The 7445-nt window shown below is 38.3% G+C and overlaps 1 protein-coding gene across 1 annotated transcript in view; it reads right to left on the reverse strand.

The window, feature by feature from the left end:
- Positions 1 to 7445, reverse strand: part of tshz2 (teashirt zinc finger homeobox 2) — a 100872-nt gene that overhangs the window by 24953 nt on the left and 68474 nt on the right. The window lies entirely within an intron of this gene.

Here is a 7445-nt window from a genome sequence, read left to right on the forward strand (position 1 = left end):
GCAAGAGCTTTACGCTAATGCATGCTTTGGCGGCCTAGTGGTTAGGACATTGACTGAGACCCTAAGACCTTTAAGCCCACACTGCTCCCTGGGTGCAGCACAATGGCAGCACACTGTTAAATGCAGTGAATTCATTTCGTTCCTATGTAGTTGTGACAGTGTAATGACAATAAAACTTGGCTCAAACTTGCTGCAGTAGAATCCAAAGAGGCGAATGTCTTCAGATCCACTTACAATCAGCATAAAGCTGCAGAATCAAGGTCATTTTCTTAATTTAATCATTTTAATTCCTATAGTTTGAACCTATTTGTCCCGTCCCTCCCAGTGTGGAGGGACGGGGAGCAGCGTGAAGCCGCTCCGTCCGTCACTAACTTCCTGAACAGCCCCTGACACGGCTCTCTCTGCCGGCGACATGATGAGGTCTGATGGTTCCTTTCTGCAGAACAGCAGTTTACCCCTCGTTCACCCTTATCAGAGAGCGGAGCCATCATCTCGCTGCACGCCACTCAGGAGCACCTCGCATATTGGAGCTGACCAGTCGAGCAAACAGGGCGGTGCTAATAAAAAAGACCATCTTGCCTTTCGGTTCAAATTCCCCTGATTGAATGTCAGTCAGGAAATGTTTGCATGACAGCGGGACGGAAAGCGAGGCTATAGTTTCAAACGCGTGACGCCTTCGTCCTCTGTTTATGAGCGAAAGGTACGATGGCCCTCCGCCACCGAACGCGCCGTTTGTTTTTTTAACGCTAACTAAATAAAGAGGCTTCCCTGTTTCTGCTTAAACACCGCTGCAAGAATTCTGATTAACTGCCTTCAAATGTTTATTTCCCTGTTTGTGTTTTCATTACTTCATTATATTGGACCAAATGAAGCAGCCCGCCTCCTTCGCGTTCTGCTGCACTGCATTCAGCCCCCCCCCCAGAGAGCTGTAGATGTATACACAGCGCTCGCAGGCCCTGCATCATAAACTTTGCATGAACTCTAAATGCGGGCCCTCCCAAACAACACAGGCCTTCATCAAGGTCAAGGCCTGATAAATCTGATAGCCCAGCTGCAGGAGAACGTGCGTATATGAAAACAATCTGCATTTCACTAACTCTTCCCTCCTGCTTTTTCATTAGCATCTGGACGGGCTCCAGCAGAAGCCTTTCTTTTTCTCTTACATGCACTTTTTATTACTCTTTTTTTTTTTCCGCAAATGGAAGCATTTCTGTTCCTTTTTAACGCTCCGAGTTCATTAATACAAGATTGCTACTTTTTCCCTTCATTAGATACAATGAGGCTTACAGAGGGCTGAGTTTTGCAGCTGAGGCGTGATACTGTCAGCTTCTAGAGGCTGAGATGCTTCATAGCAAAAAAAAAAAAATGTTTAAAGGGGAGAGAAAGCGAGCCAACCCGATCTGGAGAGAAAATACTTCCCTCCCCTTTCTCTGCATTTTAATGGAACCAAAAAAAACAAACAAAAAAAATTGTCAAGTGTCCTCTGTGAAATGATTAGTGCCCGCTGTTTTTTTGTGAAAAGTGCAAAACTTCTGGATCCGCCCGCCGCGCCTTGTCACTTTGACAGCCCGTTCAGAGAACAATGGCCGCCCAAACAGTGAAATGTGTTGGCACCCAATAGTTGAAAGTTTCCCCTCAAAAAAAAAACAAAAAACGCCACCGCTGTTTGTGGTGATTCCGCCACGTTGATATCTGGATGTTGATTAGAATGAAAAAAGCCAGTCAGTGAATTGGGCTCCCCAGAGAAGGCATAATAAAGCACTGCCAGAGATTGACAGTCGCTCCATTGAGCCAATTATTTGTGTTCATGAGACCTGTTTCTATTAAAACTGGTTAAAGACTCCATTCATTGTTTGATGGAGTTTAAAGAGGAAAAAAAACAGTGTTTTAATAGCAGCAAAGCCCACTTAACGGCGTTTTTACTACATGAACTAATCACAGCTATAATAATGTTTCCATTGCGTGTTTAAGTTGAGTACAGTGCAAAAAAATATATATATCCTCATGTCTACAGTAAAATAAATGCAATAAAACCAAACGAGGAAGGGAAAATATTTTCCGCCTCGCACTACATCCCTATTTAGCCCACAGGTCGACGGGTGTGACATTTCTGAGGTGTTTCGGCTTTAATGGAGGAGGAGGAGGAGGAGGAGGAGGCCGCGCAGCCTTTTTATTCATTGCATGGGAAAGAGTGGTTAATTTATTGAAAAGAAGGTAGGCGGACGAAGCAGCCGAACGGAACTGATACCCTACGCGACTGTAGGTGAAGCACCGAGGGGGAGGAGACAGGAGAGGAAGAGGAGGGTGGACGGGGAGAACAGGGAGGGGGGAGGGAGGCGGAGACCGGAGCGACAGAGAAACGGCTAATGGAAATGAGTGACAGGCTTTCAGAATGATTTACAACGGGTGGCGCTGCGGCAGAGTCGGCGCTTGATGGATGATCCTGAAAGACGGAGACGAACCATAAATCATGTCTTTGAATCATTGACAGAGATAAAGGAGGGGGAGAAGAAGCAATGGCATTGACGTTCATTCTTCCAATAATGTACATTGACGAGTTACACTACGGAGCCTTAATTAAAAAGTGAACACGGGTCTTCTCCCCTCTCTCCTCCTCCCTCCCCTCCACCCACCCGCCTCCAATCCCTCTCTTCTTACTATTGCGATATCAATGGTAATTAAAGATGCAGCATCCCAGGCCCCGTGTCCCACAGCCGCATCCTACAGCTTCAAACGGCAGCCGGAGCAGATAAGTGCTCTGCTAAAAAGATAATGTCACTCCTCAACAATATCAGAATGAGTCGGGCTCATCTGTTTTTACATCTGTATGGTCAAAAGGCTGAGAGGAGAAAGACGTAAAAGAAGGCATTTAAAAAAGACCGCCAGAAGAGATTTAGCATCAAGCAATATAGGTTTTCTTTTAAGGCCAATACCAACATGTCTGCCAGATACTTGGAGCTAACATTGCTTTTTCTTCCTCAACTTACTATTTATAAATGAGTGATTCAAACAACAACAAAAAGGAAAAAGAAGGAACTAGCTAAGGATGCACGTAATCTCAAGACATGGCTGCTAAATGCAATATAAGTCGGCTAACGCCTGCATTTATGGTCTTTTTTGCTATCAGTGATAGCAACACTGATAGCACACAGAGTGCTTACAGGTTGTGGCTACACAGCAAAAAAAACCCAAATCTAGATAAGTAATTTTTTCTTAAAATTAGTGAATTCGTTCTTGAATTGAGGAGGTAAAAGAGAAATTTTGCCAATGGAACAAGACAATTTACACTTAAAATAAGAAAACACGATTGCATTGTCTTATTTCAAGTGCATTTTATCTAATTATCTTATTTTAAGATTAAAAATACTCATTCTATTGGCAAACTATTTGATTTACCTACTCAATTTAAGGGGAAATACACTTAATTTAAGACATTTTCACTTATTTGTAGATCGTTTTTCAAGTGCGCTGAAAAAAATCAAGATCTTGATAAGTCATTTTTTCTTAAAATAAGTGCATTTCTCCTTGAATTGAGGAGATAAAAGAGACATCTTGCCAATGGAACAAGGCAATTTAGACACGAAAAAGAAAACACAATTGCATTGCCTTATTTCAAGTGACTATTATCTAATTATCTTATTTTAAGAGTAAAAACACTGATTCCATTGGTAAACTATCTCATTTACCTACTCAAATCAAGGGTAAATACACTTAATTTAAGACATTTTTACTTATTTCTAGATAGTTTTTCAAGTGTAGTAACATTACACTGGAAACAAATCAAAATGTAGATAAGCATTTTCTTCTTAAAATAAGTGCATTTGTTCTTGGATTGAGGAGTAAAAGAGGACATTTTGCCAATTTGCCAAGACAATTTACACTTAAAATAAGAAAACACAATTACCTTGTCTTTTTCGAGTGCATAGTATCTAATTATCTTATTTTAAGAGGAAAAATACTCATTCCATTGGCAAACTATCCAACATATTCTCATTATCAGTTCGTATGAAATCGTGAGAAAAGTTATGCACAGTATTTCATACGTTTTAGACGACTTTCCTCGAAAAAACACATCAGTGCACATTAATTATAATGTACCTTAAATTCTATGTTATTGAATGGTGCATAAGATACGCATGCGCAAGGATATCTTGTCTCTGGGCAAGACGTAAAAATACGACAAAATGCGACGAAAAAAACGTCTAAAACGTACGAAATTACGGTGCATAACTTTTCGTACGATTTCATACGAACTCATAATGAGAAAACACTGAAGTATCTCATTTATCTACTCAAATTAGGGGAAAATACACTTAATTTAAGAAATTTTTTGCTTATTTCTAGATCGTTTTTCCAGTATGATGGCTTTTCTCTTCAAGATACCCTGGAAAAACAATCTAGAAATAAGTACAAAAAATCTTAAATGAAGTGTATTTACCCTAAATTTTAGTAGGTAAATGAGATAGTTTACCAATGGAATGAGTATTTTTGCTCTTAAAATAAGATAATTAGATAAAATACACTTAAACTGAGACAATGTAATTGTGTTTCCTTTTTTTAAGTGTTAATTATCTTGTTCCATTGCAAAATGTATTTTCTACCTCCTCAATCCAAGAACAAATGCACTTATTTTAAGAAAAAATGAATTATCTAGATTTAGATTTTTTTCCAGTGACCTCCTATCCAACAGTTTTCAACTGACAACTTTAGAAACACAGTGATGTAGAAAAGAGGGAAAATGCTTAACAGTAGATTTAAACTGATAGTAAATGTCTGTTGAGCTATAAAAGAGTGAAGCTAATGCTCGCTTAGCTCATTCAAAGTTCATAATTCATCATATTAGAGCTTGGATTCTGCACTAGAAAAAATCTAAATCTAGATAAGTCATTATTTCTTAAAATAAGTGCATTTGTTTTTGAATTTAGAAGGTAAAAGACATATTTTGCCAATGAAACAAGACAATTTACATTTAAAATAAGAAAACACGATTGCATTGTCTTATTTCAAGTGCAATTTATCTAAATATATTATTTTAGGAGTAAAAATACTCATTCAATTGGCAAATCATGTCATTTACCTACTCAAATTAAGGGTAAATTCACTCAATTTGTGAATTTCTTACTTATTTCTAGATCGTTTTTTCAGTGTGCTGCCAGAACACATTCATGACAGAGTTACACTAAGTAATTCAATAGTGACTTTGCAGACCAATAGAAATGATATTTCCCTCCTGACTCCAGAGGAAAGCCCCGCCCACAGACGTGAGGAGAATGTGATTTGTGAAACACATTCTGAAACTAAATAATTTTTAAAAAAATGTAAAAATACTAAAACTACTCTAAAACTTTTGCTTAATCGAGATATTTTTAAAAGTTTCATTTCAGGCATACTTTTTTTTTAAATAATATTTTCATATATAAAACATGTTTCATTCTGCAAAAATATTGGAAGAAAATTCACTCCATAGTTTATGGATTCAAATTTCAAAAACTGATTTGATTCCAATTCTAAAATGGATTCTTGCTGATAAAAACATATTTTTCACTGTTACTTGAAATAAATATCTATGCAATAAGACAATATATTAATACTAGTATTATATTAACATTGAGTATAAACAATAAAATAATGGTGGTTAATGGCAGCTGTAAGGACAGTGGAAAGAAAACCTTATTTTTTTAATTACATGAATGATCTTTAGGAATTATTATGAGAATCGATTCTAGTTGGGGTTTTTTCATCACTTCCCTAATTCAACCTTAGGTTGTTTTAAAGTAATATATATATATTTTTTCATTTTAAAAGAAAAATAATCAGAAGAAACTGAAATGAGCTGAAACCGGAATAACCAGCTTAGAATTGAAACCGAACGCAGCGTACCCCATCGCTGCATCCCCTCAGCTTGTATCAACATTTAGGAACATAAAGGCTTCTTGAATCCGTCTTCCCAGCGTCTCTTTTCTCAGGAACCGCGGCTCTGCGCCGCTTTGAGTGCAGATGGCAATTTGATAAGCAGGAGGAGCCCTTCAGGAAGCACAGAGGCTGAATGAGTGGCATTCCACATCAGCTGAGCTCCCTTAAAGTGCACACAATAGAGCAATGAGGTGAGAGTAATCCCAAACATCTGTCTTGTATGTTCTACACGCACAGGCTGTTTGTTCAAGTTCAAGGAAAGACATTAGCAAGATCCTGGGGGGGGGGGAGCTGTTCAGAAAGGAGGACGTATCAATTCATGCACTAGTTCTCCAAAGGGATTAAACAGAGCCTCTGCAGCCTGTCCTCTCTGTTCAGGCACACAGAGACAAAGGAAGGAAGGCCTACGAATGCAGATCTCCTCTTAGATTCCTCCAGATGATCGGTTTAAACTAACCTCCAGGATGTGTGAAGCTGCCGGAGCTCTGTCAGATGAGCATACCCCTTCAGACCAACACAAATCGAAATCTAGATAAGTCATTTTTTCTTAAAATAAGTGCATTTGTCCTTGAATTGAGGAGGTAAAAGAGACATTTTGCCAATGAAACAAGACTATGTAGATTTAGAATAAGAAAACACACAATTGCATTGTCTTATTTCAAGTGCATAATATCTAATTATCTTATTTTAAGAGTAAAAATACTCATTCCATTGGCAAACTTTCTCATTTAGCTACCGTTACTTAAAATAAGGATAAATACACTTAATTTAAGAAATTCTTACTTATTTCTAAATCGTTTTTGCAGTGCATAATCAATACGTAACCACAAGATTTCAGATTTGCATTTATCGCTTTAGTTTTGTAGGAAAAACAGACTTTAAACTACCTTGACGGCGTGTTTCCCTTTAGTAATGTACAAAAAAATAAAAAAATTAAGGTCAGATCGCCATATGCTTCAAAAAACACCAAAAAGTAGGTAATTAAATAGTTTTTTTGTACATGACTAAAGGGATACATGCCCGTTAAGGTAGTTTAAAGTCTGTTTTTCCTACTAAACTAAAGGGATAAACGGGTATTGACTATGGCCTGTCAGATAGGCCTGCAGTTGGTGGTCAGATTTCCGGGATGTGAACCCTGGCTGGTCGTGGAGCACCGGAGGACCGGTGGCGGTACCTCCTGTCTGCTTCCAGCAGAGCGTGCATGTTTATGAATGACTGCTGCTGCGGCGTTTTTCATCTGCAGCCTTGAAATAGTTCATATCATGTCTGATCGCATCCTTGCTTCAAAACAACGTTTGATGGACAAGGGAAATAATTACTTGTCATTCACATGTCTGGGTCTTCTCTTCTCGCCTCTTTTGTTGCTGTTAAACATGTTCCTCTGTTAAACACTTTTCCTTCTCACCCACCTCCATTCCAACTCCCAAACAATCTCCACTCAAACTTTAAAGGAGAAATTCGCTCGTAATCAGAATTCAAACGTCTGAAAGTACTTTAAATATGAAATTATTATATAATGTTCAATAAATCAG

Source organism: Cyprinodon variegatus, unplaced genomic scaffold, assembly GCF_000732505.1.
Source record: "Cyprinodon variegatus isolate N-32 unplaced genomic scaffold, C_variegatus-1.0 Scaffold81, whole genome shotgun sequence".
In the NCBI taxonomy this organism is placed as follows: Eukaryota; Metazoa; Chordata; class Actinopteri; order Cyprinodontiformes; family Cyprinodontidae; genus Cyprinodon; species Cyprinodon variegatus.